The sequence below is a fragment of the Cavia porcellus genome, unplaced genomic scaffold (genome assembly GCF_034190915.1).
Source record: "Cavia porcellus strain 051 isolate PalLab524CR breed Dunkin Hartley unplaced genomic scaffold, mCavPor4.1 scaffold_28, whole genome shotgun sequence".
NCBI classification, from domain to species: Eukaryota; Metazoa; Chordata; class Mammalia; order Rodentia; family Caviidae; genus Cavia; species Cavia porcellus.
The window spans coordinates 8,842,270-8,853,343 of NW_026947511.1; the positions used below are offsets into that span (position 1 = coordinate 8,842,270).

At 48.1% G+C, this 11,074-nt stretch overlaps 1 non-coding gene across 1 annotated transcript; it reads right to left on the reverse strand.

The window, feature by feature from the left end:
• Positions 1 to 572: 572 nt before the first annotated feature.
• LOC134473871 (U1 spliceosomal RNA) lies at positions 573 to 733 on the reverse strand. The gene has a single exon (XR_010044333.1). It is a non-coding gene; the product is annotated as a U1 spliceosomal RNA (small nuclear RNA).
• Positions 734 to 11,074: the final 10,341 nt, after the last annotated feature.

The window sequence follows — 11,074 nt, forward strand, 5'->3', positions numbered from 1 at the left end:
TAGCTGATGTTTGCAGAATGTTGCACCCAACAACATTGGAATACACATTCTTCTCAACAGCACAAAGGACTTTCTCTAAAGTCATTTTTCTCCAAAAAAAATTTAAAAAAAAAATAGCACCCTCCTGAACAATCAATGGTCATACATGAAATTAAAGAAGAAATTTAAAAACGCAAATATAACTTATAGGAACCTTTGGGATGCAATGAAAGCAGTTCCAAGAGGAAAATTTACAGCAATGAATTCTTGTATTAGGAAAATCTAATTAGCATAAATAAACAACCTAATGCTGCACCTTAAGCTACTAGAATAAAAAAGAGCAAGTCAAGCCCCAAGCCCACAGAAAAGAGGAAATTATAAAGATTAGGGCAAAAATTAATGCAGTTGAGAGTAAGAAAAACATACAAAGAATTAATTAATTGAACAGTTGTTTCTTTGAAAGAAATAAAATTGATAACTAATCTTACAAAAAACCTTATAAAAAGAAAAAAACTCGGCTTCAAGTAATAAACATTGAAAAGAGTAAATCACTACAGATCTTGTAGATCATCAACATCCATTTTTTTTTAAGCCAGGGGAAAGAGCGAACACAGTCCCCCACTACCACAAATTATGCAGTCGAGTTTCGGGCATTTAGAGAAATTGCAGGAGTCAGCACATCCAGAGTGCAATGGATGAGCCTCACCCTGGGAAAACCACCTTCATGATCAATCAACATCTATTTTGAAAATCTTTACTTGCATAGCATAGAAAATACAAAAAAAGGGCAGATTCTAGAAACATGAATTACCTACCAGAAGTGGATCAAGAAGATATAAGGATTCTGAATAAACCAATATCGGTTAATGAAACTGAAAACGTAATTTGAAACATACCAATAAAGAAAAACTCAGGTCCTGATGGATTCACTGCTGACTTCTGCAAGCAATTTAAGGAAGACTTAATGCCAACACTCCTCAAACCCTTCAGTGAAATTGAAAGAGAAACAAATCTCCCTATCTCATTCCTGGAAGCAAGTGTTACCCTAATAACAAAACCAGAGAAAGACCCAACCAAAAAAGATAATCATAGGCCAATCACCCTATTTAACATGCATGCCAAAGTCCTCAACACAATACTGGCAAATAGAATGCATGAAAATATACCATGAGGAAGTGGAATTCACTCTAGGAATGCAGGAATGGTTCAATGAATGCAAATCAATAAACAGTACACCATACCAATAAAGCAAAAGATAAGAATCATATGATCATCTCAATAGATGCAGAAAATTTTTTTGATATAGTTGGACATTTATTCACGATAAAAAAACCTATATAAAATCAGGATAAATGGTCTATATTGTAATCTGATAAACCTTCTATGAGCTAACGTTACGCTAAATGGGCAAATCTCAAAGCTTTCAATCTATCACCACTTCTGTACAATATAGTTCTGAAAACATTAGCCTGAGCAATTAGACAAGAGGGAGAAATAATAGAAACAAGTATAGGAAAAGATGAAGTAAAATTACAATTATTGGGAAACTACGTTAATACCCTACATAGAAGACCCCCAAAACTCTACCAAAAAACTTCTACTTTCAGTAACCAAATTTAATTGTGTAAGTAGATACAAAGTCAACCCTCAAAAATAAATAGCATATATGTCCACAAATGACAAACTCACTGAGAGGAATTAGTGATACCATACCCTCCATGGTAATATTCAAAGAATGAAACACTTAGAAATCAGTGTAATAAAGGAAATAAAAATCTGTACAATGAAAATTATAGAAGTCTGAAAAAACAAATTGAAGAGATCTCAGGAAATGGAAAGTTATTCCTTGCTCATGGATAGAAAAAAACAATATCATGAAAATGGCCATACTCCTAAAACTCTTATACAGATCTCATGCAATCCTGATCAAAATAATACTAGCATATCTCACAGATCTAGAGAAAATATTCCTAAAATTAATCTGGAACCAGAAGAGACTTATAGGCAAGCCAATTCTGGGAACAAAGGCAAGGTAGGAGGCCTTACCATCCCTGTCTTGAAATTATTCTACAAGCTTCTGTGGTAAAATCAGCATGGTACTGGAATAAAAACAGACTTGTGGATCAGTGGAACAGAATGAAGATGTGGACTCAGCTGCAAACACACTCAGCCACTTCATTTTGACCAAGTGTCCAAATGTTCACTGGAATATAGATAGCCTCTTTAATAAATGGTGTTGGAAACACTGGCTTTCCATATGCTAAGGACTAAAGCTAGACCCATACCTATCACCACGTCCTAAGTTAAAGTCAGTGGATCAAGGATGTACATATTAAAAGAGAAACAGGGAACCTACTGGAAGAAAAAGTAGGTAGAAATCTTGAAGACTTCTTGAATAAAAACTAAGCATTGTAAATACTTCAAAGAATCAACAACTTGGGTTTCATCTTATTAAAAAAAGCTTTTGCACATCAAAAGAAATCACCATAAATTGGGAAAAAAGTTTTACCAACTGTCCCTCAGACAAAGGACTTCTATGTAGAACATGTAAAGAATTTTAAAAAGTCATGTGCCCCAAATTAAAAGACCCAGTTTAACATGGGCATATGAGATGAATACCTACTTTTCAAAAGAAGAAATACAAACAGAAAATAAATACATGAAAAAATGTTCACATCACTGGTCATTCAACAGATGTAAATAGACCACACTGAGATTCCATCTCAGCCAGAGAGAATGACTACCATCAACCAATAACAAATGCTGGCCGGACTGTGGGGAAAAGGAAGCCTTCTCCACTACTGGTGGGAGAGTATACCGGTGCAACCACCGTGGAAATCAGTGGCGATTTCTCAAAAGCTAAAATTACAGGTTCTATTTGACCCAGCTGTTCCTCTTCTGGGTATATTTCCAGAAGCATTGAAAACATCATACCATAGTGAAATATGTGCACCCATATTCATAGCAGCACAATCTGTAATAGCTAAATCTTAGAAAAAGCCCAAAAGGCTTTCAACTAAGGAATGGGTATAAAAGATGTGGTATTTTTATGCAATGGAATACTATTCAGTTATAAAGAAAGATAAAATCTCAGCTTATAAGTAAATGGATGCAACTTGAGACCTCTCTCTTAAGTGAAATAAATCAGACTTGCGTGTGTACACATCATATTGTCTCCCTAGTATTAGTAACTGAATGAGTAAAAAACATCCAAAAGGCACAATAGATATTGTTAAAGGGAAAGAAACTATTTAAAAGGAAAGAACAACTGGGAAAGGGGAAAAGAGAAAAGAAGGAAAGGAACCAATATATATATTATATGCACAAACACAAGATAGCTGAGATAACTGCATTACTAATTTGATGAGTTCATTGAACGGAACAGTTAGTACTTGTATTGTTTCATCAATTTTGCATGCTTATATTTGTTAATCTTATCAAATATTTTGAGGACAGCAATATGCAATATAACAACCATGGTTAATTTCCTATCATGTTCTGAAATTCTGTATCATTTTAATTTTTTAAAATTCTCTTTAAAATAAGAAAAAAATGAGCAGTGTGGAAAGAGAGGGAAGGCTTTGTAAGTATTTTGTATTTCTTCCCTAGTGTTCTTAGGAATTTGCTTTAGAATTTTGAGTGGTGGAGACAAAAGGTCTTCTGCCCCTGCAGGTTATGTAGTAGCTCAGCTGCCTGTGAGGTTAATGCAAACCCTCCACGCCGGTCCACTGGGAGCAAAGCTGCCTTGCCAAGGATCAGAGCAGTAGACAGCACAGAGCAGCTGCAGGAGGATGGTTCTCGGCTGGAGTTAGACCGTGACGAATTTGGAGGAGACGTCCTGCAGGAACTTCCTGGACCTCTCAGAAGCATTTGGGAGGAAGGTGGCAAGATGGGGTAAGATCTGCTACTGTGTGTAGAAAGTGGAGCCAGTGAAAGAGTTTTGTTTCTGTTATCTGCTCTTTTATGGTGAGCTTGACTTTGTTTCTAGACTAGATTGACTTAAGGAACTTAGTTTAAACTTGGTTACAAACTTGTCACCTTATGGCGTGCCTGTCTTTACTGGAGCTCACTGAAAAACTATTTGCTCACTTTGAGAAATCAGTGAGAAGAACCTGACACTTGTTGCATTATCAATGAACATAAATTACTTTGCCTAGACATGAGCAATAAACTCAAATTAAAGATAAATCTTAAGTGTCAGAACCCCTTTAGGGCGTCATCTTCTTCTATTCTTATCAGACTTGCAATCATAGGGCCAAAGCTTCATCTGCAGTGCCACGGTGGCTTTGGTCCTGCTCCCTCTTCTCTGAAGCTTAGAAGAGCACAGTGATGAAGACAGAGTTAGATTAAACTCCGACTCCTTCTTAGTTCTTAAACGAAGATAATGGGCCAAAATAATGAGTCTCCTGGAAACCTGAGTCTTTGTGCTTCTGCTCTCCCCACTTGGATCTATCATCCATTTCAGACCTATGAATTAGTTGATTTCCAGTATCTGGGAGTTTTCAGCGTCTCTCAAGTGGAGTAGCTGCGAGTTCTGGAGATCAGGGACTGTTTCAGGTTGATTTTAACTGTGCATGATTCCTTTCACCCTTTCGCTCCAGTCCTGTAGATGCTGAGCTTCCCTGTGGACTGCACTGGGCTACACAGAGTGGGAGAATTTCTAGGTTTCAACATATCAGCTCAGACCACACGAATATCGATGAAAAATATACATTGAAATTAAGCAAGAAAAGACACCATGGAAGGCAATGTAATGTGATAGCCAACAGTTTGGGATCTCAGCTCAAAGATGACTTTAAAATATCAGCTCCCAGAAGGACTTTGTTGGAGGTTTTAAATTTTCCATTAAACCTCGGTTTTCTCATGTATAATATGGCATTCATAACAGCACTTGTCCATCAAGCAGGGTCACTCTTAGGATATGCAAATCCCATTTTATGGGTCCTCGACCACAGAAACATGGATTTTTCTCAGTGAGTATTCTAGCAGTAAATTGTCATGATATCTTACAAATAAATCCAGATCTGGCCAGAGGGAAGGATTTATTCACTAGGCTGCCCTTCTGGAACCAGGGCTCAGCAGAGGGTCCTGGATGGGCCCACAGATCATTTGGCGTTCCTTGACTTGGTCTGCCACGCCCTGTGTGAAGGCACTGCCCAGCCAGAAGATGCCAGATACTGTCTGGGGACCTTGGAAAACTTCAACAAAGAGTGTAAGTGTGCTGAGATGTGACACTTTGGCATTTGGGTCATTCACTTCCTGTATCTCCTGTATCCTATGTTGCAGTTTTCAGAACGAAGCTTATATCATAGTTACTAGCTCATGATCAGCTGGTAAAAATGGGCACAGGAAGTAGGCTCTTAGTTTTGAGGATGTACAGCAGTTCCTGTAGAGACTTACTAAAGGGAGGTTATTTAAGGACTCAAAGGCCATTGGGTGAGTGTCATGGTTTATGTCTGTGGCCTCATGAGTTTGCATTGTGCCTTTGTGATGGTTCATTGCCTAGTGCTTGGCTTGATGGTGTCAGTGCTACAGCCACAAAGGGGTGGAGCCAGGATGTAATGTAATGGCAGGAAGAAGGTGTGTCTTTCTCTCTTTTCTGGTTCCTGCTTGCTGTTTGCAGCCGCCATGAACTGTGGCCCAGCCATTCCTGCCTGCCTTGGAGCCAACTGAGTGTGGACTGAAACCTCCAAAAACTGTAAAAATAAATCTTTTCTTTCCCAACTTGGGCTTCAAGTATTTTGTCTCAGCAACCAGTAAAAAGTAACTAAGTGAGGAACCTCAGAGAAGGCATCATTGGGCAGAATATGTCTGGGGTGTCTTTGAAAGCACCTATAGGCCACCATCCAGGCACCAGATGTGGATGGATGGGAGGCAGCCTTTACTTAAGAAGCGTGGTAGGCACCCGTGGTGTACACCTGTAATCCTAGTGAAGCAGGACTTAAAAAGAAAAAGTCATTTCCCAAAATGTACCCTCCCTGTAGTTGTAGTTTTATCCCTGTAAGGAAAATTTTATAACCTCCTATTCCCACAGCATCCTATTATACCGGGGCAAGACTGCCAGGATACAGAACTGTTACAGCTTGACAGACCACCTTTGTTCTTCTCCTGCCCCCACACAAGTTCTTTGCAAACACCAACCTCCTTTGCAAAGTGTGTATACACAGGGAAGTTTTCCTTGGTTTGGTGCTCAGCCATTTTGGATACAAGTCTGCTGGGCTGATGTTCACCTCAAAGCAAATACATTCTCCTGTTTCATCCGTGGTCTCTTCAGTCTCTTGAATTCTACAACACCAGCACTCCAGAAGGCTAAGGCAGGAGGATAAAGAGTTGCTTAGCCTGAGCAATTTATTTGCTTATTATTGTTTATGTTTCTTGAGATGGAGTCTCGCTTGGTGTTCCAGGCTGGCCTTGAACTCACTGTGTAGACCAGCCTGGCCTAGAACTTGCAGTGATTCTTCTCTCAGCCTCCTGAGTGTTGGAGATCACAGGCATGTGCCACCACAAAGGGCTCCATCCTGGGCAATTTAGCAACCAGAAAGACCTTGTCTCAAAATTTTAAAACGAAGAGGGCTGAGAGTGTAGCTCAGGATGAAGACCCTGTGTTCAATTTCCAGTACGAGAAAAAAAAGTATTTGAATGCTGTTGCCCAAGGACAGCCTAGGGCAGCCTCAGTGTGCTAGTTGCAAGGGAAGGGTGGGCCTGGGGATAGCCAGGGACTCAGAGGCCAGAAGGTTTAGGACTTGTCCTGGCAATAGTAGGTACACTCCTTCCAGCAGGGAGTAGGTACAGGACAAGAAATTGAATTTGAGGCCTGTCTTCTTATTTTTTCATTGAAATGTTTTGTTAGTGTGTGTCTGTGGTAATTAAGTAGGCATTCATCACAAGTTGGCACATGTACTTAAGATATTTAAATTCTTTATACTTCCATTTCCCTCTCCCGCCCTGCACCTCTTGGTCTCTGTCCCACTTGGAAAAGATTTTAGACTTTAGGGAAGCGAAGCAGGAGCAGAACAGAGTACTCCCTGGCTTCCAGCAGCAGCGCCAGGAGGGAAGCACTTGGGTGGTGGCCTGGGGCTGCCTGCAGCTCCCCAGAGCCTGATTTCCTGGCCCTGAGGCCCCAGGGAGGGTCGCTCTCCTCCCTGCCAGCGCAGCTGCCAAGGAGGCGCTAGGGGCGCCCTGCACTTTGGGGGACAGCGGAGACTCCGATCTCGAAGAGTTAGGAAGCAAACTGAAAGGTGATGCTAAAAACCTGTATCCCCAAGTAGGCAAGCTGCCTTGTCGCAAGAATGAAACAGCCCTGCCGATGGCAGGGGACACTGTCACACCTGAGGCCACAGCGAGGGTCAGAAGCTGCATCCTCGGCTTCTTGGGCTTCTTCGCGCTCTGGGCCCAGCGTCTTTCCCTGCAGCCTTCAGGCCGCAGCCCCAGGAGACAAGTCCTGCCACAGCGGGCGCGGCCTCTTCAGGACTGCAGGGCTGCAGCGATGGATGGGGCTCAGGAGCCGCCACTGCCTGCATTCAGCTGGGGCCCTGCGGGGACCTCTGCCAGGGAAGGGGCGACCTCTGCCAGGGAAGGGGGGACCTCTGCCAGGGAAGGGGCGACCTCTGCCAGGGAAGGGGGGACCTCTGCCAGGGAAGGGGGGACCTCTGCCAGGGAAGGGGGGCCTCTGCCAGGGAAGGGGGGACCTCTGCCAGGGAAGGGGGGACCTCTGCCAGGGAAGGGGGACCTCTGCCAGGGAAGGGGGACCTCTGCCAGGGAAGGGGGGACCTCTGTCAGGGAAGGGGGGCCTCTGCCAGGGAAGGGGGGACCTCTGCCAGGGAAGGGGGGACCTCTGCCAGGGAGGGGGGACCTCTGCCAGGGAGGGGGGACCTCTGCCAGGGAAGGGGGACCTCTGCCGGGGAAGGGGGACCTCTGCCGGGGAAGGGGGACCTCTGCCGGGGAAGGGGGACCTCTGCCGGGGAAGGGGGGACCTCTGCCGGGGAAGGGGGGACCTCTGCCGGGGAAGGGGGGACCTCTGCCAGGGAAGGGGCGACCTCTGCCAGGGAAGGGGGGACCTCTGCCAGGGAAGGGGGGACCTCTGCCAGGGAGGGGAGACCCCTGCCAGGGAAGGGGGACCTCTGCCAGGGAAGGGGGACCTCTGCCAGGGAAGGGGGACCTCTGCCAGGGAAGGGGGGACCTCTGCCAGGGAAGGGGGACCTCTGCCAGGGAGGGGGGACCTCTGCCAGGGAAGGGGGACCTCTGCCAGGGAAGGGGGGACCTCTACCAGGGAGGGGGGACCTCTGCCAGGGAAGGGGGGACCTCTGCCAGGGAAGGGGGGACCTCTGCCAGGGAAGGGGGGACCTCTGCCAGGGAAGGGGGGACCTCTGCCAGGGAAGGGGGGACCTCTGCCAGGGAGGGGGGACCTCTGCCGGGGAGGGGGGACCTCTGCCGGGGAAGGGGGACCTCTGCCGGGGAAGGGGGACCTCTGCCGGGGAAGGGGGACCTCTGCCGGGGAAGGGGGGACCTCTGCCGGGGAAGGGGGGACCTCTGCCGGGGAAGGGGGGACCTCTGCCAGGGAAGGGGCGACCTCTGCCAGGGAAGGGGGGACCTCTGCCAGGGAAGGGGGGACCTCTGCCAGGGAGGGGGGACCCCTGCCAGGGAAGGGGGACCTCTGCCAGGGAAGGGGGACCTCTGCCAGGGAAGGGGGACCTCTGCCAGGGAAGGGGGGACCTCTGCCAGGGAAGGGGGACCTCTGCCAGGGAGGGGGGACCTCTGCCAGGGAAGGGGGACCTCTGCCAGGGAAGGGGGGACCTCTACCAGGGAGGGGGGACCTCTGCCAGGGAAGGGGGGACCTCTGCCAGGGAAGGGGGGACCTCTGCCAGGGAAGGGGGGACCTCTGCCAGGGAAGGGGCGACCTCTGCCAGGGAAGGGGCGACCTCTGCCAGGGAAGGGGGGACCTCTGCCAGGGAAGGGGCGACCTCTGCCAGGGAAGGGGGGACCTCTGCCAGGGAAGGGGGAACCTCTGCCAGGGAAGGGGGGACCTCTGCCAGGGAAGGGGCGACCTCTGCCAGGGAAGGGGCGACCTCTGCCAGGGAAGGGGGGACCTCTGCCAGGGAAGGGGCGACCTCTGCCAGGGAAGGGGGGACCTCTGCCAGGGAAGGGGGGACCTCTGCCAGGGAAGGGGCGACCTCTGCCAGGGAAGGGGGGACCTCTGCCAGGGAAGGGGGGACCTCTGCCAGGGAAGGGGGACCTCTGCCAGGGAGGGGGGACCTCTGCCAGGGAAGGGGGGACCTCTGCCAGGGAAGGGGGGACCTCTGCCAGGGAAGGGGGGACCACTGCCGGGGAAGGGGCGACCTCTGCCGGGGAAGGGGGGACCTCTGCCAGGGAGGGGGGACCTCTGCCAGGGAAGGGGGGACATCTGCCAGGGAAGGGGGGACATCTGCCAGGGAAGGGGGACCTCTGCCAGGGAAGGGGGGACCTCTGCCAGGGAGGGGGGACCTCTGCCAGGGAAGGGGGGACCTCTGCCGGGGAAGGGGGGACCTCTGCCGGGGAAGGGGGGACCTCTGCCGGGGAAGGGGGACCTCTGCCAGGGAAGGGGGGACCTCTGCCAGGGAAGGGGGGACCTCTGCCAGGGAAGGGGGGACCTCTGCCAGGGAGGGGGGACCTCTGCCAGGGAAGGGGGGACCTCTGCCAGGGGAGGGGGGACCTCTGCCAGGGAAGGGGGACCTCTGCCAGGGAAGGGGCGACCTCTGCCAGGGAAGGGGGGACCTCTGCCGGGGAAGGGGGGACCTCTGCCGGGGAAGGGGGGACCTCTGCCGGGGAAGGGGCGACCTCTGCCGGGGAAGGGGGGACCTCTGCCAGGGAAGGGGGGACCTCTGCCAGGGAAGGGGGACCTCTGCCAGGGAAGGGGGGACCTCTGCCAGGGAAGGGACGACCTCTGCCAGGGAAGGGGGGACCTCTGCCAGGGAAGGGACGACCTCTGCCAGGGAAGGGGGGACCTCTGCCAGGGAAGGGGCGACCTCTGCCAGGGAAGGGGCGACCTCTGCCAGGGAAGGGGGGACTTCTGCCAGGGAGGCTTCCGCTGGCCGTGCAGGGCCGGAGGCTCCCAGGAACGCCCACCAGGGGGCGCACCGGTCAGACTCTTCGCGACCTTCTGGGCGAGTTGTGGGGCGCCCCTGCCTCCCTAGAGGGCGCCCCGTGATCACAGTGAAGTTTTAAGAGAATGAAAATGTTTTCTGCTGAGTTTCTTACTTGAGAAATGTTTTCTGCTGAGTTTCTTACTTGAGAAGAAACACACAGTAGTGGGGAAAATATGAAAAAAAAAAAAAAAAAAACCAAAACCCCAAAAAACAAACCTATCAAAATTCTAAAAATCTGGAATTCCTCTGTTAGGATATATATATGGAATTGTACTGTTTTAAGCGATACCTAGAATCAGCATTCTGTTTGCGGTGAAATTCTTTTGTCTCTTTTCTTTTTGATAAAAATAGACTGATACATTTTCTGGATTCAGAGTGGGGCAGTATTTTATAATGGTATAAAGAGGAGTTGAGGAGGGGAGGCTCGGTGTCTTCTGAAAAAGAAATTCCGACACGGGAGAGCAGGGTGACACAGACAGTGAGGCAGCTGAGGCGTGCGTGTGTGTGTGTGTGTGTGTGTGTGTGTGTGTGTATGTGCTGTGGATTCACTAGGATGCTGCAGAGAGGTTTTACTTTGTTTCTATGTCAAGGCAAGTACCTTAAGCATAGTGTTAGGGAAGCAGCAGCCTGGAGGCCACAGTCTCGAATGAAACACGTGGTAGGCTGCAAAATACAGGGGCAGAGATTTAGAAGTGTAGTGGAGAATCCGCTGTACCTAGAAATTGGAGAAAGGAAAAACATCTCCCTGGGTTGTAAATGTTAATGGCTGAAGTTTGTCTTTGGAATCGTATTGGGTATATATACATGTACTGGGATATATATATATATATATATATACAATTCACTATATATATATCTGCTATTATTTTTTAAAAACTCATCAATACACATACAATGTGTATACATATACATACATAATTAAAATATTTAAATCTTGTGTACTTTTTCATCATTTAAATGAAATGCTAATCTCT